The sequence below is a fragment of the Heterodontus francisci genome, chromosome 2, assembly GCF_036365525.1.
Source record: "Heterodontus francisci isolate sHetFra1 chromosome 2, sHetFra1.hap1, whole genome shotgun sequence".
Lineage (NCBI taxonomy): Eukaryota > Metazoa > Chordata > Chondrichthyes > Heterodontiformes > Heterodontidae > Heterodontus > Heterodontus francisci.
In genome coordinates, this window is record NC_090372.1 from 9606114 (window position 1) to 9627050 (window position 20937).

General features: G+C 43.0%; 1 long non-coding RNA gene across 3 annotated transcripts in view; it reads right to left on the minus strand.

The window, feature by feature from the left end:
- The window catches only part of LOC137379142 (uncharacterized), a 56185-nt gene that overhangs the window by 17164 nt on the left and 18084 nt on the right, over positions 1-20937 (minus strand). The window contains exon 1 of one of the 3 annotated variants that reach the window (XR_010976745.1): positions 3698-3841. The exons of the other annotated variants lie outside the window; for them this stretch is intronic. This is a non-coding gene — a long non-coding RNA (uncharacterized lncRNA). Of the gene's footprint in view, positions 1-3697; positions 3842-20937 lie in introns of those variants that run through there. 3 annotated transcript variants of the gene reach the window in all.

Genomic DNA, 20937 nt, shown 5'->3' on the forward strand with positions numbered 1-20937 from the left:
CCGAAAACAACAGATGCCCTTCTACATTGCTTTCATTGATCTCACCAAAGCCTTTGACTTCGTCAGCAGACGTGGTCTCTTCAGACTACTAGAAAAGATTGGATGCCCACCAAAGCTACTAAGTATCATCACCTCATTCCATGACAATATTAAAGGCACAATTCAACATTGTGGCTCCTCATCAGACCCCTTTCCTATCCTGTGTGGCGTGAAACAGGGCTGTGTTCTCGCACCCACACTTTTTGGGATTTTCTTCTCCCTGCTGCTTTCACATGCATTCAAGTCCTCTGAAGAAGGAATTTTCCTCCACACAAGATCAGGGGGCAGGTTGTTCAACCTTGCCCGTCTAAGAGCGAAATCCAAAGTACGGAAAGTCCTCATCAGGGAACTCCTCTTTGCTGACGATGCTGCTTTAACATCTCACACTGAAGAGTGCCTGCAGAGTCTCATCGACAGGTTTGCGGCTGCCTGCAACGAATTTGGCCTAACCATCAGCCTCAAGAAAACGAACATCATGGGGCAGGACATCAGAAATGCTCCATCCATCAATATTGGCGACAACGCTCTGGAAGTGGTTCAAGAGTTCACCTACCTAGGCTCAACTATCACCAGTAACCTGTCTCTAGATGCAGAAATCAACAAGCGCATGGGAAAGGCTTCCACTGCTATGTCCAGACTGGCCAAGAGAGTGTGGGAAAATGGCGCACTGACATGGAACACAAAAGTCCGAGTGTATCGGGCCTGTGTCCTCAGTACCTTGCTCTATGGAAGCGAGGGCTGGACAATGTATGTCAGCCAAGAGCGACATCTTAATTCATTCCATCTTCGCTGCCTCCGGAGAATACTTGGCATCAGGTGGCAGGACCTTATCTCCAACACAGAAGTCCTCGAGGCGGCCAACATCCCCAGCTTGTGCACACTACTGAGTCAGTGGCGCTTGAGATGGCTTGGCCATGTGAGCCGCATGGAAGATGGCAGGATCCCCAAAGACATATTGTACACCGAGCTCGCCACTGGTATCAGACCCACCGGCCGTCCATGTCTCCGCTTTAAAGACGTCTGCAAACGCGACATGAAATCGTGTGACATTGATCACAAGTCGTGGGAGTCAGTTGCCAGCGTTCGCCAGAGCTGGCGGGCAGCCATAAAGATGGGGCTAAAATGTGGCGAGTCGAAGAGACTTAGCAGTTGGCAGGATAAAAGACAGAGGCGCAAGGGGAAAGCCAACTGTGCAACAGCCCCGACAAACAAATTTCTCTGCAGCACCTGTGGAAGAGCCTGTCACTCTAGAATTGGCCTTTATAGCCACTCCAGGCGCTGCTTCACAAACCACAGACCACCTCCAGGCGCTTATCCATTGTCTCTCGAGATAAGGAGGCCAAAGAAGATGTTAAAGCATCTCACAAAGGGATCCACTGTCAGCTTTCACTATACCCAGACTGGTTTGTGTGGTCAGTATTGAAACTGTGGTGGGTTATTATCAAATGCCTGGACTGAATCAAAACACTTGTAAGGTTGAAATTCCTCTGTGTCTTATTAAACAAATTCTTTTATTTAACAAAGTTATTAACCCATTCATTCTTAAATTTAGGTTGGTTCTGCACCTAAAGTTGAATCCTTAAGTCACAGAACCTCGGATACATGTTACACCATCATATAATTATGCTAGCAGTTTATGAGACACAAGTCGGAATCATCTCTATATCTCCCTCCAGCATGTCACTAGTACAGATAGGGTGTTATTGGACTGAAAATTGAACAGTCGTAAGTACAAACATGAAAAAAAAAGTGGGTAAGCCAACTGAACAAACTCAGATGAAATAAAATAAAATAAACACAAAAAAAATATTAAAAAAGGAAAAAGAAAAAACAACTTTAAAAAAGTAAAATGGGGGAGCCCGTCAAGCTTTGAAACTATTGAACTCAATGTTCAGTCCGGCAGGCTGTAGTGTGCCTAATCGGTAGATGAGATGCTGTTCCTCGAGCTTGTGTTGATGTTCACTGGAACACTGTAGCAATCCCAGGGCAGAGATGTGAGCATGAGAGCAGGGGGGAGTGTTGAAATGGCAAGCAACCGGAAGCTCGGGGTCCTGCTTGCGGAATGAGTGGAGGTGTTCCGCAAAGCGGTCACCCAGTCTGCGCTTGGTCTCCCCAATGTAGAGACCACATTGTGAGTAGCGAATACAGTATATTACATTGAAAGAAGTACAAGTAAATCGCTGCTTCACCTTAAAGGAGTGTTTGGGGCCTGGGATAGTGAGGAAAGAGGAGGTAAATGGGCAGGTATTACACCTCCTGCAATTGCAGGGGAAGGTGCCATGGGAAGGGGATGAGGTGGTGGGGTAATGGAGGAGTGGACCAGGGTGTCACGGAGGGAACGATCCCTTCGGAATGCTGACAGGCGAAGAGAGGGGAAGATGCGTTTGGTAGTGGTATCCCGCTGGAGGTGGCGGAAATGGCGGAGGATGATCCTTTGGATATGGAGGCTGATGGGCTGGAAAGTGAGGACAAGGGGAACCCTGTCGCGATTCTGGGAGGGAGGGGAAGGGGTGAGGGTAGAGGTGCGGGGAATGGGCCAGACACGGTTGAGGGCCCTGTCAAACACATTGGGGGGGAAATCCTCTGTTGAGGAAAAAGGAAGACATATCAGAAGCGCTGTCATGGAAGGTAGCATCATCAAAGCAGATGCGTCGGAGACGGAGAAACTGGGAAAATGGAATGGAGTCCTTACAGGAGGCAGGGTGTGAAGAAGTGTAGTCAAGGTAGCTGTGGGAGTCGGTGGGTTTATAATGGATATTAGTAGACAGCCTATCCCCAGAGATGGAGACAGAGAAGTCGAGGAAGGGAAGGGAGGTGTCGGGGATGGACCATGTAAAGGTGAGAGAAGGGTGGAAATTAGAAGCAAAGTTGATAAAGTTTTCCAGTTCGGGGCAGGAGCAGGTAACGGCACCGAGACAGTCATCAATGTACTGGAAAAAGAGTTACGGGAGGGGGCCTGAGTAGGACTGGAACAAGGACTGTTCGACATATCCCACAAAAAGACAGGCATAACTAGGACCCATGCGGGTACCCACAGCAACACCTTTTACTTGAAGGAAGTGAGTGGAGTTGAAGGAGAAGTTGTTCAATGTGAGAACAAGTTCAGCCAGGCGGAGGAGGGTGTTGGTGGATGGGGACTGGTTGGGCCTCTGTTCAAGGAAGAAGCGAAGAACCCGCTAACCGTCCTGGTGGGGGATGGAGGTGTAGAGGGATACTAGGATCAATGGTCTGGCAGCAAATTCCAATTCATTATCTGCTCTCATACCATACTGAGACAACATATCCAGCCGGCTACCCCTTTTCCCCATGTTGAGGCACGTGTTAGAAACCAGGAACTCTCTTCCTCTCCACCCTTTCCCTGCGTTCCACCACCTTCCTCCTTCTCTTCCTCACTCCCACTCCTGTCTCCACTCCCCCTTCCCTCACCTCCCCTCCTCTACCCATCCACCCCTCAGCTCTCCTCCCTCTCCTTCACTCATCTGTTCCCCCTTTCCTTTAACCTCCCTTTTCCCTTTGGTTCCCTCCTTGCCAATCCCCAATGTGGCAGGATTTACTCCTGGAAGACCATTTTGCCCCTTCTCCCCATACTAACGTCTAAAGAAAAGCATCAGAACAATAAAATATTTGACAGTATTTAAAACATTGGATTTCTACTCACTGATTGGAGGTTGACTCGGCTTGTTTTCTGCTACACTGAAAGCATTCCCATTTCCTATTATTTAAATAATAATACCCCTTAAATCAAAGTTATCTCATTACATTTACATTCCTCTGACCTCGGTATGGCCAGTGCAGGCCTGCTCACTAAATAGGAAAAAAAGTGAACTCTAACTCCAATGCTCTGGAAAATCACTCAAGCTACAGTTTACTCATTAAATAATAATTAATCTCGCTCTCCTCCACAAGTGCAATAACCGCGCAACTGTTTTCCCAAAGATACCTCCTTTGACGTACTGTGGGTGCTGCAAGAAAGCATTAGACAAATCTCAACAAAGGTGGAATCCACAGGTCCAGGCAGTGTGCGGTCAAATGGGGTCATTTGGCCCAACCTCCTTCTTCTTTTCAGTGGTTATGTTTGCGCTCGAGTGTTCCTGCAGAGTGAGTATGCAATGTGTGCCAGTACAGTTGAGGCCTTCCATAACTGGTGGGCACCAGAGGGACTGGATTGCATCGCGGACACCAGGAACAGCATTATGCCTTAATTTGATAAGCTTCCTTTTGTTTTACTTATAATTTATTGTTTGTGCTCCTTAAAAAGGAGGTACTTTGTTAATTCGATTTCAACGAATCCTAATTGGAATTTTATAAGAGTTAAAGTGAATCTCTTTGAACAGAAGCAGATAAGGCCATAAAAATCACAAACAACTCCCTTAGTTTTGTATCTAAAGGCTTGATGGGCCAAATGGCCTTCTTCTGTGCTGTAATATTTAGGTCAAAGGTCCGTTCAGTAAAATCACCATTATTGCTAAAAGCTGTAACCAGTGATTTCAATTTTGGTCTAACTTTAAAAATATACGTATTGCAGAAACAATAAATGGGCAACAGCTGAAGATTTAAAGATGATGCCTCGGGAATCAATGGCATTGCACATCCAATATGGCAGACAGGGTGATCGCATTCCAACCTGGAAATGTGCCACCCATCAAGTTAGTAAAGCTAGAAATGGAGGCGTCCAGGATTCGTGCCTGAAACAGGCCTTAGATAGAGCTGGGCTACCCGCACCGAACCCAACAGGACCCGACGACATGTGTCGGGTCCGGGTTGGGTCAGGTCGCTCTTTCGGGTCCGGCATTCGAGCTCGGGTCAGGTCAGACATACTGTAACAAGCCTTGTGTTACAATTGTGTTAGTGAAACACTGGAAACCGCAGATCTTTTGAAGTGTGCTTCCTACTCTGCTTGGTATTTCAACTTAGTGTGTACTAATCAATAAACGGTTCTTGCGTACATTGTAGCAATTTAAACAGCCTTTCAAGTCCAGTTACAGTTTTGGATGCTTATCTGCACAAGCTTTAAAAGTGAAAAACGGAAGCTAGGTTAACTGAACATTCCGGTGGTCGGGTCGGGTTGGGCTGGGTAAGAAAAGATGAAAGGACATGGGCCGGGTCGAGCTCGACTCGGATGTGGTTCTGTTGGGTTCGAATCGGATTTCATTTGCAGACCCAAGCAGGCCTTTAGCCCTAGGCCCTTTGCATCTGCAAATAGGGGGCCTTATACCTGTTTGAAGACCCCTTTGCAAAATTGGGCTGCCTGAATGCAGCCGGTGCCAGATGACCTGCATTCTGAATAACATGGTCTAAATGTTATCTAACCACTGGAGGCCATCAAAAAGGAAAGCTTTTAAAAATATACTTATGCAAATGTACCTCTCAATTGACCTCCCTCTCTTCATCTAGCTTGATCACTTTCCCCTCCCTCCCAATCACTCCCTCTCTCCTGATCATCCCCTCATTCCTAATTGTTTGCCCCCCTCCAATTGCCCCCTCCCTCTTGATCACTTCCCCCTCCTTCCCAATTGCTTTCCTCCCTCTCCCACTCACTGTCTCCCACCACCCCCACACCCCCACCATCCTGCTTTCCCAAATTGCTTCCCACCTCTCGCAGGGCCTGCCTGAAGACCTAGGGACACCCAAGGCATATGGAGCTTGTCAGTTTTACATAAATGATGCCTGAGGCCCAATATTGGATGTGTGTCAAGCCTGCGAGTTCCAGTGCAGGTATCCGTCCCTGCACCAATTTCTCCGCCGAGGTTTTTAAAACAAGTGATTTTAGTCTCTGAGGAAAGTGATTGATTTCACTTTAATGGTTAGGAACCAACAAATGGGGAACAAAAACCAACAAAAGGATTCTGGTTGGGTTTTCAGTGACTTAATTTTGGCAAAGAGACTTTTATTTTTGGGTAAGGTAATTGATTCTAGATTCTTTCCTTGAATAATTTAGAATAATTCTGTTGTCAACTAAGGAAATCTTTTGTAGCAGGTCTTATCAATGCTGCAGATCAATCTAATCCTAACACTGCAAATAAACCTTTTGTAATGTGGATCTGGGATAAAAGCAAGTTCAGATAGAGGTCTCAAACAGTGGGATCGCTGTACCTCAGTTGTTATTACGGCCGATGAGTGTTGAGAAAGATCTAGTGCCTTTTACAACATCACAACGTGCTTTACAGCCAACAAAATATTCTTGGAGTGTAGTCACTGTTGTATTGTAGGAAACACAGCAATCAATTTGTGCACAGCAAGCTCCCACAAATAGCAAATGTGTTTTGAGTGATGTTGCTTGAGGGACAAATATTGGCCAGGACACCAGAAGAACGCTAAAGCTCTTCTTCAAATAGTGCCGTGGGATTATTTACGTCCGGGGGCCTCAGTTTAACATCTCATCCGAAGATGGTACCTGCAACAGTTCAGCATTTCCTCGGTCCTGCACTGAGGAATCAGCCTTGATGAAGTGCTCAAGTCTCCGTTGAGGGAATTGAACAGACAATAACTCAGTTGAAGGGGAGAAGGCTGCCAACTGAATCAAGGCTGACACCAAATGGATGAATAGTAATAAAACTTCTGTGGTACTAGATTATATAAATTTGAGAGTAGTGTTGCTGATGTCAGTAAATTTAATGTTTTCCTCTTCTCGAAATAGAAGAAATCTCATCAATATGCCACACCAGTGTTTTTATTGTGAGTTAGTACAGGCTTGTGCTAATTTCTCTGTGATTATCTTGGCAATATAAATGTTCTACCTCCAAGCATTTTCATGAAACAAAATAAAGTTGTTGCAAATGAAAAATAATAAATCTCTTATGAAGGACGAGACACTAGTCAGCCCATCAAGTTTGAGCATTCAACCTTCCCTATCTTCCGGTCTCATTTCGCAAACTACAAGGGTCTTCAATCATCATTTTCCTTTAAGTTTTGTTCCAGCAATTGAAACTCATCCACTTGACATTTGAAAGCCTCTCCAGATGTCTTCACTCCAAACCTGGTGAGGTTGCAGATGTTTGTTTGCTTGCTGATTTGTTTTACCCACTTATATTTCCATCAGAGTCAACGCCAAGGATTGCTTAACTCTCTGAACTGAAGATATGTTGTTTGTTATGTGCAAGTTTTCCAGGTGATTGTCTGTGTCTTTGATGAATGAGAATTGTATTGCACTTGAAGATGTAAATCACTGGAACATGAAAGAGGCTCTCAATCACCATAATATTATCTGAAGTGATAGCTCATCTTTGATTGTTGATGTACCTTGAACAAAATGCTAAATTTTCCTTATTTTGTTACAGGATTGCTGAGTAAGCTCCAGTCCCATTGACGATATCGAATTGTAAATTGCGTAGTCCTTTATAATGCTGATGATGCTAAATATTTTACATATTTTTCCTTTTACATGAATTTTGTGCTTAACAGAATGAAGGATGTTAGTGCTGGGTAATGGAAATACATTTCCACTTGCTGTCAGTATTGATTCCTCCCAGGTTAGTTATAGTGTAGATTAGAGTTTAGTTTAGAGATACAGCACTGAAACAGGCCCTTCGGCCCACCGAGTCTGTGCCGACCATCAACCACCCATTTGTTCTAATCCTACACTAATTCCATATTCCTGCCACATCCCCACCCTGTCCCTATATTTACCTACCACCTACCTATACTAGGGGCAATTTATAATGGCCAATTAACCTATCAACCTGCAAGTCTTTGGCATGTGGGAGGAAACCGGAGCACCCGGAGGAAACCCACGCAGACACAGGGAGAACTTGCAAACTCCACACAGGCCGGGTCGCTGGAGCTGTGAGGCTGCGGTGCTAACCACTGCGCCACTGTGCCGCCCAAGAGGCGGACAACATTGCCTATCTATTTCTGCATCTGTGCAACCTAATCACAGCTAGAATCACAGAATTGGACAGAAGTCTGCCATTTGGACCATTGTACCTGTGCTGGCTCTCTGAAAGAACTATCCACTTAATCCCAATTCCCTGCCCTTACCCTTTCCATAATTTTCAAATATTGATCCACTGCCATTTGGAAAGCTATAATGAATCTGTTTCCATCACTGTTTCTGGTGGGGTGTTCTGTTTCCTAATAACTAACTGTGCACAAAAGCATAGTCCAACCTCTCCCTTCCTTTGCTTAAATTCATGCCCTCATGTTGCCAACTTACTGACCAGTGGTAATAATTTCTCTGTATTTATCTTCTCAAAACCCCTCAGAACTCTGAACACCATTAGTGATGAGTTATATACAGTTCTGTTCTTTGCATTTGAATACTGTCCAAATGTATTTCACATGGGAGCCCTATTGCTTTAAGACAAGGGAGACGTTCATTCAAATAGTGAAACCATGGTCTTAGAGCTAAAAGGACAAGGTTTTAACCCATCACAGAACTTAGTGCTCCAAGTGACATCCTTTTCAAAGGGTTTATGGTGTTATGGTGTCTCATTGTGTGGATCTTGAAATGATATTGTGCAATGTTAGGCATGAAATAGTTTTGTCTAAAGTTTCTCTCTGTGTTGTTTTAGCAGAGGTTTACTGTTTAAAATAAATGAATTGATGAGTTTGCTAAAATAGAGGTGAGACAAATTTCTGACGTTAAGCTTTCTTAGACCTGCAAATCTTTTCTCTTCAGGTGCTTATCCGATTCCCTTTTGAAAGACACAATTGATTCTGCCTCCAGCACCCTCTCAGACAGTGCAATCCAGATCCTAACCCCTCGCTGCTTAAAAACATTTTTCCTCATGACACCAGTGGTTCTTTTGCCAGTCACCTTAAATCTGAGTCTTCTGATTCTCGACCCTTCCACCAATGGGAGGATTTCTCACGATCTACTCTGCCTAGACCACTTGTGATTTTGAACCCCTTGCACCCTGATTGGCAATTGCACCCAAAGCAGAGGCATCACCTTGTAGATACTTCATTCCAAATGATACATTTTGCATGTCATTTTGTTGCATAATTTCAGTTTTAAAATGGGTAAGGATTAAAAATTATATACATGGATAATTATATAATTACAGGCCATTCATAAAGGCGGGGCTAAAGTGTGGCGAGTGGAAGAGACTTAGCAGTTGGCAGGTAAAAAGACAGAAGTGCAAGGGGAGATCCAACTATGTAACAGCCCCGGCAACCAATTTTATCTGCAGCGCCTGTGGAAGAGTCTGTCACTCTAGAATTGGCCTTTATAGCCACTCCAGGTGCTGCTTCACAAACCACTAACCACCTCTAGGCGCTTACCCATTGTCCCTCGAGACAAGGAGGCCAAAGAAGAGAAGACAGGCCATTCACTTACAGAATAATGGTTGCAAAAGTTGATCCTCAATTACCATTATGAACTTAGAACATTCACTGACCCGAAACGTTAACTCTGCTTCTCTTTTCACAGATGCTGCCAGACCTGCTGAGTGGTTCCAGCATTTCTTGTTTTTATTTTAGAACATTATTTAATACTTGTGGAATTTGATTTATTTGGTGACTGCAACTCATAGAATTGTGGTACTTTATAGAAATGACAGAGTTTATTTGGTCAGTGCTGACTCTCAGACAAAACAATCCATTAGTCTCATTCCAGCATCCATTCCCTTTTAACTTTTTCTCTTCCAAACATTTATCCACTTTCTTTTTAAAAGCTGTTATCAATTCTGCTTCCACATTGTATCTGGTAGGGAATTACATGTCGTAACTACTCTCTACAGAAGAAAAAAATCTCCTCGGCTCTCCCTTCATTATTTTGGAGATGATCTGAAATTTATGCATAACTGTTCCCAACTCACTGATTAGTCAAAGTTATTTTTCCTTATTTACCTCATCAAACTCAATTTCAAACTCTTAAGACCTCTTAATTTTCTGGACTCTAATGAGACAGTCTCAATTTCTCTCGTCTTATCACTGGTATCATCTTTCTGAATCTCTTCCATACTCTTGGCATTGTAAAACATCCAAACAGGACACAAAATTCATACTGTAGCCCTGGTGTTACTTCCTACGAGACATAAGCACCCCTATTGTTACAAGGTGGCATATTCTCCAACCCACCCTGAACAATGGTTGGTCGAACTGTTAGTAATATTTTCAACATATAACACACTCTACATTTAAGAGTAATACTTCCTTGCTTCAACACTTTCCCCATCGCACATTGTTCCAATACTCCTGTTGTTATAAAATTGCATATCCTCTAACTCGCTGAGAGCAATGCAAGAAAGACTTGAATTTATATAGTGCCTTTCACAACCACAAGATGCTCCAAAGCGCTTTACAGCCATTAAAGTACTTTTGAAGTGTAGTCACTGTTGTAATGTAGGAAACACAGCAGCCAATTTGTGCACAGAAAGCTCCCACAAACAGCAACATGATAATGACCAGATAATCTGTTTTTGTGGTGTTGATTGAAGGATAAATGTTTGCCAGGACACCAGGGAGAACTCCCCTTCTCTTCTTCAAAATAGTGCCATGGGATCTTTCACGTCTACCCGAAAGAGCAGACGGGGTCTTGGTTTAACTTCTCATCCTTCGTCAATGCAGCACTCCCTTACAGCAGTGGAGTGTCAGACTTGATTTTTGTCTCAACTCTCTGGAATGGGACTTGAACCTGCCCTTCTGACTCAAAGATGAGAGTGTTACCAACTGAGCTATAGCTGTCATCAGAGAACTGCATGATTACGATTACATGACATTTGTATGTCAAAACTGCATTCTTCAAATGCACCTGAATTCTTAAAATAATAAAGAAACCTGCTCAGAATTTGATGTTTTAATATATCTTTTGACAATTGAGAGTAATTTGTTATGTTTTAAGTACATTCTAATGGTTGGTGGTTTGGGATTTATAGAACACAGTGGAACAATCGACAAGTGGCCCCTTTTATATAAAGGGAAGTTCTCACAAACATTTTAAGGGGAAGGAGGCTCTTGCCGAGAGAATAAACAAAAACACTAAAGGTGGTGAATTGAAAATGAGAAGTCATGTTCAAGTGGGAAAACAATACCATTTAAATTTTGAGAGGGTTTGAAAGGGTAAAGGCAGAGAGGCTGTTTCCCCTGAGCGGGAGAGTCTCGAGCTGGGGGAGTCTCAGGATAAGGGAACAGCCATTTTGGACTGAGATGAGGAGAGATTTTTTCGCTCAGAAGGTTGTGAATCTTTGGAATTTTCCATCCCAGAGAGCTGTGGATGCTCAGCTGTTGAGTATTCAAGGTTGAAAGTGATAGATTTTTTGGACTCGAGAGAATCGAGGGATATGGGGATCAGATGGGAAAGTAGATTGAGGTCAAGGGTCAGCCACGATGTACTATGGGAGCACATATGGCCTATGACTGTTCCTATTTCTTGCATTCTTATGTGGTGGCCATCCGTCACAGAAATCTGTTGGTGGATGTTTAAGGGCAACCTGTTATAAAGTGGAAGTACAGAGGAAGGGAGAAAAGATAGAGGAGTGGGAAAAGAGAAGGTAAATAGGCAGATAAAGAGGGGAAAAAGCAAATGAGAGGACGGAATGAATGCATAAGAACGAGAGAAAAGACAAAATAGAGAGATGAAATAATTTTTAAAAAGAGAAAGAAAAAGTGAGTTTTTGTTACCAGAAGATATAAAAGCAACAATTTTTTGGATAGGGAACTCACCATCGTAAACCCTGGTCACAGTTATAGCCTGATCTTGTTTTATATCAAGTTTCAGCCTGACCACTAGATGGGGTTTTTCACCACAGGACAGGAGTTAACTTATTTCATTTTCCTAAATTAAGATTAGACAAGAAGTTCAGTAATTATATATTCAAGGAAATTGACTTTTGATAATCAGCTTTATTATATATATACACACACACCCCAAATGATGGTGATTTAAAAACAGTATTTTAGATGGAGATAATAAGGAAGGGCAACATAATATAGCAGCAGTTTTTACGATTGTTAATCATTTTTAAATTCACTTAGTGGTATGCAGTCAATGGCAGGCAGACTATGAAGACTACTTCTACAAGTTCACGGTCCTGGTAAAGCATTAACACGTCAGTAAATATTTTACTCTGGTAGACTAATCAAGCTATTGTTTGAGGCGGGGGGTGGGGGGGGGGTGGGGTTGGGTGGGAAATGGGAACGAAGAAATCCATTAAGTTCATAATGTATATTCCAATCAGTTAAACTATAAACTCCATCAGTGATATGCCAGACTTGAACCAAGGATAAACCACCCTGACAAGCTAAGAATTAAACTTACGAAAAAATCTACAATTGTCTCTTTCATTACAAGGGAACATAGGAACAGGAGAAGGCCATTCAGCCCCTCAAGCCTGTTCTGCTATTCAATGAGATCATGGCTGATCTGTGACCAAACTCTGGTTGTCACCAGAGCAAATGTCTTCACGCAGAGGGTCACCAGAATATGGAATGCATTATCACTTACTGGACTATCATATGGTGGAACAAACCTTCTTTTTGCTTCTTTGTGCAGCACATTAGCCCTGAGATTTTAACTCCCGACCCCACCGTTCATGGCAAGAATGGGGTGTGTTTGGGACGAGGGGAGGGTCAAATTCCTCACAGCAACTTTATCCACCCAATCCTCACTGTTCATAGGGTCATAGGAAATAGGAGCAGGAGTGGGCCATTCAGCCCATCGAGACTGCTCCGCCATTCAAACAGATCATGGTTGATCATCCACCTCTACACCATTTTCCCCCACTATCCCCATACCCTTGATGTTATTAGTGTCCAGAAATCAATCAATTTCTGTCTTGAACATGTTCAATGATTGAGCTTCCACAACCCTCTGGGGTAGAGAATTCCGCAGATTCACCATTCTCTGAGTAAAGAAATTCCTCCTCATCTCAGTGTTAAATGGCCTGCCCCTTATTTTGAGACTGTGTCTCCTGGTTCTTGACTCACCAGCCAGAGGAAACATCCTGTCCACATCCACCCTGTCACATCCTGTAAGAATTTTGTAAGTTTCAATGAGATCACCTCTCATTCTTCGAAACTCTAGAGAATACAGGCCCATTTCTGCAATCTCTCCTCCTAAGACAATCCTGCTATCCCAGGAATTTGTCTGATGAATTTCCGTTGCACTCCCTCTATGGCAAGCATATCCTTCCTTAGATAAGACCAAAACTGTACACAATACTGCAGGTGCAGTCTCACCAAGGCTCTATACAATTGCAGCAAAACATCTTTACCGCTGCACCCATTTTAACAGGCACATTTTGGCCAGCAAGGTTTTTGCATTGAAATTCAACTGTCAGGATCTGCCGACGTAATTCGCCCGACTCCCAGCCAGCTGTACTGACATCGAGGTTCAGGAAGATGTCAAGTTGAGCCTGGTATATTTAAATTTAAATAAAAGGGTTGCCCTATGATGAGAAGCTGAGTAAATTGGGCCTATACTTTCTGAAGTTTAGAAGAATGAAAGATGATCTTATTGAAACATACAAGATTCTGAAAGAGCTTGTCTGGGTAGACACTGTGAGGTTGTTTCCCTGGCTGGGGAATCTAGAACATGGGGGCACAGTCTCAGAATAAGGGGTCGATCATTTAGAACTGAAATGAGGAGACATTTCTTCACTCAGAAGGTTGCGAATACTTGGAATCCTCTACAAGTACAACAACAACTTAAATGGCACCTTTAATATAATAAAACGTCCCAAGGCACTTCACAGGAACATTATAAAACAAAGTACGATACCGAGCCACAAAAAGTGATATTAGGCCAGATGACCAAAAGCTTGGTCAAAGAGGTAGGTTTTAAGGAGTGTTTTAAAGGAGGAAAGTGAGGCAGAGAGGTGAAGAGGTGTTGGGAGGGTATTCCAGAGCACGGGGCCTAGACAACTGAACGGTTGTAAAGGGTTGTGGATGCTCCATCGTTGAGTATATTCAAGGCTGGGATAGACAGATTTCTGCTTTCTCAGGGAATCAAGGGATATGGGAAGCGGGCGGGAAAGTGAAGTTGAGGCAGATGATCAGCCATGATCGTATTGAATGACAGAGCATGATTGAGGGGCCGTTTGGTCTACTCCTGCTCCTATTTCTTATGTTCTTATGTAAATGAGGTCCAGGAGTTAAAATGGTCCAGGCCTCACATTGGCAAGCCCCATCCCTATCCAACACTTGCCTCTTGGCCCCCCAGTTAAAATCGGGACTATTATTCCATGTCTATATTCTGGACAAGTTTAGGAATAGATGCGAAAGGAAATGCAGTCCTCTGTTCTAACAGGCACAACTGGAAGCACCACCTCTACAGAAATAAAGACAGAACTGACAGGGTAAAGGACTGACTGAACATTTCAGACGCTGGTCAAATGATTAGCATCCGTTTGATGGAGCAGATGTGTCCCTCTGCCTTTCTGTTGACCTCCAATCTGTATGGTGTACCCCAGAAGATCTGCTGGAGAAAGCAGAGGTTTTCTGCTAAGCAACAATGTGTGGACTCTAGTCTGTGAGTGACATGTCTTTGGTAGCTGAATTCTCATGAGAGAATTCGATGTTCTCTTGCGTCTTGCCACTTTCCCATAGATATGGTTTGGATTCAGAACACCTGTATAAAGGTAACTCAAATAGAAAAATAAGGTGATTGTTGCTTTAATCTCTTTAGCTGACAAATGGACAGGGCATGCAGAAGGAGTGCTTAAGACATCAAAGGTGTGGAACAACTTTTGGCAACGGATCAACATGAAGTCAGGCCTTTATGTGTTTGTACGACTGTACACATTGATACAGTTTATGAGTCATTATGAACAGTTTTCTGTTTCAAATATATGAAGCAATTGTTAAACAACTGACTGTCAAAATAATCACAGAGTTCTGATTCAAGGCTGTCCTGATACGTTCGTCCAGAAATTTGAAATGTTTTTGTAAACATTCACTCTGACCAAGATCTTTTCTAGTGGTTTTATGACATGGACAATTGTTTATTACGATCACCTTGTCAGGCAAACCCCCACCTGCCAAGAATGAGGAAAATTAATTTCGCCACATGAACATTGATTTTGGACTGTTGTTGGTGAAGAAAGAACTTGCTTTAAAAAACAACTGGAGATTTTGGCTGGAGAGAGACATTAGCATATCAACAGACAAGTACTTCAAATGACAAAGGGGCTATTCCCTGCTCCAATTTAATCCACAATGGACTTTTGATTACCAGACGTTGAAGCATTCCAGGTTAACTACCAAGATAGCCGAATACACAAACAGACATGGTCAGACCAGTTTAGTCACATGACTGGCTGACTGTTGGAGTTTTTTGAATTTGAACTGGACACAGGGTTAAAACTCAGAAGACTGTTAGCTCCTGGACTGAAAAGACCTCTCTCCTGTCTGCTCTCATCTCGCTCTCACCAGCTTCGGAAACCACTGAAGACATATGAACCCCAAGAGAGAAAAGTCTGCTACAGTGAACAAGATTTAAGAAGAATACTGGGCCCCAACAAAAAGAAAGATTACTTACAAAAGGACTACAGTGAGCTTGAAGCACAGTGAACAAGTAACTCTTCTGATATTGCCTCAAATCTCTGCATCTTATTTTTCTTCTGCTCTTTTCTGTCCTTATTTACATGTGCATATCGTGTATGCATGCCAGTGTGGGCACGGCGTGTGGCCATAGGCGTTAGCCAAATTAGAGTTTAAGTTTAAATGAAACTTCACTTTTCTTCTTTAAACCTAAGAAAGCCTATTTATGCTCATTTCTCTGCCTTATAATTGGAAAGCTGTGAACAAGGATTCACCAAAGGGGAAGCTCAAAACACAGTGTGTTAAAAATGAAACCCTGTTACAATAAGACCAGGTGAAGACAGTGAAAGACCCCGAGACACCTTTCTCACCTGGTCATAACAACCTTTTCCAGCCTTCTGGTTGGTTGTTGCAATGTTTATGGAAGCCTTACACTTGGGACTTTTGAAGTTTCTGTGGTGAGCAGAGCTGATTTTTGTTCCAGATGGGGCATATTTATATTTGAAGAATTGGCTGACAAGAAAAAAGTAATTCTGTTTCACAAAAGCAATAGTTATCTTTGCACAGTGGCTACAATCTCTATGCTCCATAACCACACCACTAGGTGTCTTAGCATACCGCACATGGTACATTGTGAGGCACTGTACTGAACTAGAGTATGCACCATTCCCAGCCAAGTGGTAACTGCATGTACTTACTGCTACATAGCTTCACAATGGCTTGAAACAGCCTCATTAGGTAAAAAGAACATAGAATATAAATATTGAATTCCCTAAATATAGAACTGGAGGTTAGTTGTTAACCAAATATAGGTTAGGAACATAAGAACAAGAGGAGGTCATTTAACTCCAAGAGTCTGTTCTACCATTCGATGAGAGACTGGCGAACCGTGACCTAACTCCATATCCCTTAATACCTTTGGATAACAAAAATCTATCAATCTCAGATTTAAAATTAACACTTGAGCTAGCATCAATTGCCATTTGTGGACGAGAATTCCAAACTTCTACCACTCTTTGTGTGTAGAATGTTTCCCAATTTCACTCCTGAAAGGTCTGGCTCTAATTTTTAGATTGTGCCCCTTGGTCTTAGACTCCTTAACCAGGGGAAATAGTTTCTCTCTGTCTACCCTATCTGTGCCCCAAAATATCTTGAAAACTTGGATTAAATCACCTCTTAACCTTCTAAATTCCAGGGAATACAATTCTAGTGTGTGTAACCTCTCCTCGTAGCTTAACCCTTGGAGCCCAGGCATCATTTTTGTAAATCTACGCTGCACTTCTTTCAAAGCCAATATATCGTTCCTATCTGTTCTGATGAAGGGTCATCAATCTGAAACATTTAACTCTATTTCTCTCTCCACAGATTCTGCCAGACCTGCTGAGTATTAACAGCATTGCTGTTTTTATTTCATCCTTCCTAAAGTTTGGTGCCCAGAACTGCTTTAAGGTTCAATGTCATGGAGTTAAAAGTTTTTTTTTAATCAAACATTTTTATGCTCAATTCAGAGTTATTTTATAAGCAGTGTCATTGACCAATGGATCAATGCTGTGATCAAAGTGGCTGCTGCATTTGCTTACATCACAAGTGACCAACGTCGGTAGTGGGGAAAATTCTAGAGTCCATTATCAAAGATTTTATAGCAGAGCACTTGGAGAACAGTGGTAGAATCAGACAGAGTCAGCATGGATTTACTAAAGGGAAATCATGCTCGACAAATCTTGAATTCTTCGAGGATGTAACGAGTAGAGTTGATGAGGGGGAGCCAGTAGATGTGGTTTATTTGAACTTTCAGAAGGCTTTTGACAAAGTCCCACAGAAGAGATTAGCATGTAAAGTTAAAGCACATGGGATTGGGGGTAGTGTATTGCGAAGGATAGAAAATTGGTTGGCAGACAGGAAACAAAGTAAGAGTAAACGGATCTTTTTCTGAATGGCAGGCAGTGACTAGTGGGGTACTGCAGGGATCGGTGCTAGGACCCCAACTATTCACAATATACATTAATGATTTAGATGAGGGAACGAAATGTAATATCTCCAGATTTGCAGATGATACAGAACTGGGTGGGAGGGTGAGTTGTGAGGAGGATGCAGAGAGGCTTCAGGGTGATTTGGACAAGTTGAGTGTGTGGGCAAATGCATTGCAGATGCAGTATAATGTGGATAAATGTGGGGTTATCCACTTTAATAACAAAAACAGGAAGGCAGATTATTATCTGAACAGCTATAAACTGAGAGAGGGGGAATATGCAGCGAGACCTGGGTGTTCTCATACACCAGTCGCTGAAGGTAAGCATGCAGGTGCAACAGGCAGTAAAAAAGGCAAATGGTATGTTGGCCTTCATAGTGAGAGGATTCGAGTACAAGAACAGGGATGTCTTGCTGCAATTATACAGGGCCTTGGTGAGGCCACACCTGGAATATTGTATGCAGTTTTGGTCTCCTTATCTGAGGAAGGATGTTCTTGCTATATAGGGAGTGCAGTGAAGGTTTACCAGACTGATTCCTGGGATGGCGGGACTGACTTTTGAGGAGAGATTGAGTCGATTAGGATTATATTCGCTGGAGTTCAGAAGAGTGAGGGGGGATCTCATAGAAACCTATAAAATTCTAACAGGACTTGACAGGGTAGATGCAGGAAGGATGTTCCCAATGGTGGGGGAGTCCAGAACTAGGGGTCATAGTCTGAGGATATGGGGTAAACCTTTCATGACTGAGATGAGGAGAAATTTCTTCACCCAGAGAGTGGTGAGCCTGTGGAATTTGCTACCACAGAAAGCAGTTGAGACCAAAACATTGTATGTTTTCAAGAAGGAGTTAGATATAGCTCTTGGGGTGAAAGGGATCAAAGGATATGGGGGGAAAGCGGGAACAGGTTACTGAGTTGGATGATCAGCCATGATCATAATGAATGGCGGAGCAGGCTCGAAGGGCTGAATGGCCTACTCCTGCTCCTATTTTCTATGTTTCTATGAAAGAAGCACATTTGTTGTAATCCACATCTAGGGGCAAATTTTACCGGGCCCCTGACATTGGGGCCCCATATTGCTGGCGATGGCGAGGCCTCATGGCAACCCCCCCTCCCCCCCCCCCACCACCGCTTAGCGACAGGGCTGAAATCTAAATATGTTAATGTATGGTAATAAATGAATTAATGCCTTACCTGCTGCTGCCGGCTGTCCCGCTCCGATATTCCGATCGGTTGCCAGGACTCCCGTGCCTTCAGATCTCCAACCGGAGATCCGACGTGGAACATTGGTGGGGAGGGGGGAAGGAGGTAAGTTTTCAGGGTGGCGGGGGAGCAGGGTGAAACTTTGTTGATTGGTCTACGGAGGTGGTGGGAAAGGGTAAAGTTCATAGTTCATAAACATTTGCAGGGGGGGCGGGGAGATCGGGATCGCAAGGAAAGTTTTTTTGCGGGGAGGAGAGGGCAAGTAATAAATTATTTAGTCACTGGGGGGGGGGGTGGGAGAGGGTCTTGAAACTTTTATAAAATTTTTCACTTGAAATTTATACTGTCTATAACTTTAAAAATTTAAATGAAGTGGAAGGGCTTGAAGCCCTTTAAAAATGGCGCCTCCACCTCATCGGGGTGGGTGGTCTGCCCTGGCCATTTAAATGAGCCACCGCATATAATCATCGGTGGAGTAAAGCCCACACGTGCGGGCTGCCATATCGGAAGCTCACCACCGAGATCGAGCTAGTAAAATTCAGCCCCTTGAGGACAAGAAACGTGCAAGTTCTTTCTTTTATTTGGTCTTTGTTACAGAGATTGCGAAGCAGGAACCGAAGTTGCACAATATCACATGATGAGCTTCCTGATCTTGGTCAATCCAACATAAAAAAATAGGAATTTTCCATCAGGAAGGGAGGGGAATGAATTATATACCACTATGTAAATCATTTGTGGACTAATCTTAGTGATTGGTTACAGTAATATTGATAAGATTTTGGGAGTAAAGCCAGAAATGATAGAAAGGCAGAAAGGAGGAAGGACTGTGTGGTACGGTGAGCGAGTAAACTTCCACTTCACTCAGAAAGTTGGATTCAAACTTGGCACAGATCGAGAAGATGACATTCTTGCCTCTCTACTGGCTGTAAGGGTGGTTTTTGAAGTGAGTTTGGGCACTTACGTAAAACTATACAGAATATACAGAACCGAAACAGACCATTTAACCAAAGTAGTCTGCGCAAATGTTTATACTCCATTGCGTCCGATTCCATCTACCTCATCTCAGCCTTTCCGCTTTTCTCCCTTGTACTCGTCTAGTTTCCTTATGAAAGTTTCAAAGCTATTTGCCTCAACCACTCTGTGGTAGCAAGTTCCACATTCTCACCACTCTCTGGGTAAAGAAAACTCGCCTTAGTTCCCTTTTGGATTCATTAGTAACTATCTTGTATTTACGGCCCCCAGTTTTGGTTTCTCCCACAAGTAGAAACATTCTCTCTAGTTAGATGTACATTAGTGTTTAGTGGCTCAGTTGGTAGCGCTCTTGCTTACAAGGTTTTGGGTTCAACTCTCACTCTAGGACTTGAGTGCACAAATCAAGGCTGACACGCCAGTGCGGTACTGTGGGAGAGCTACACTGTTGGAGGTGCTGTTTTTCAGATGAGGTATTAAACTGAGGCCCCATCTGCTTGCTTGGGTGGATGTAAAAGATCCCATGACACTCTTTTGAAGAAAAGCAGGGGGGTTATCCCCAGTGTTCTGATCAATATTTATCCCTCAATCAATATCACAAAAAACAGATTATATGGTCATTATCACTTTGCTGTTCATGGGAGCTTTCTGTGCACATACTGGCTGCTGCAATTCCTGCATCATAACAGTGACTACACTTTAAAAATGACTTCATTGGCTGTAAAGTGCTTTGAGACAGCTGGTGGTCGTGAAAGATGCTATAAAAATACAAGTCTTTCTTTTTTTTAATCCTGTCCAACTGAGTCATAATTTTAATAATCTCCATCAGCTCACCTCTAAGTCTTCTCTTTTCTAAAGAAAAATGCCCCAACCTGTTCAATCTTTCACAATAGCTGCAATCTCTCCGTTGTAGTAACATCCGTGTAAATATTTTTTGCCCTCCGTCCAGTGCTTCTATGTCCTTTTTATAATATGGAGACCAGAACTGTGCACAGTACTCTATGGGGCCTGACCAGTGTCTTATACAAGCTCAACATAACTTCACTACTTTTGAATTCCACACCTTAGATATAAGTCCCAGTGCTTTGTTAACATTTTAATTGCTTTGCTGACCTGCAATGCTGCTTTTAATGATTTGTTCACCTGTATCACTAGGATCCATTTGCTCTTCAACCCCATTCAGTTTCTTACTTCCTAAGGTGCAGGCGACGTTTCTGTTTTTCCTAACAAAATGTATCACCTCACATTTATCTCTGTTAAAGTTCATTTGCCACTTAACTGCCCAGTCTACAAGTTTTCTATCACTGTAGTTCTGCAGCAAAAACTGCCCAAAATTT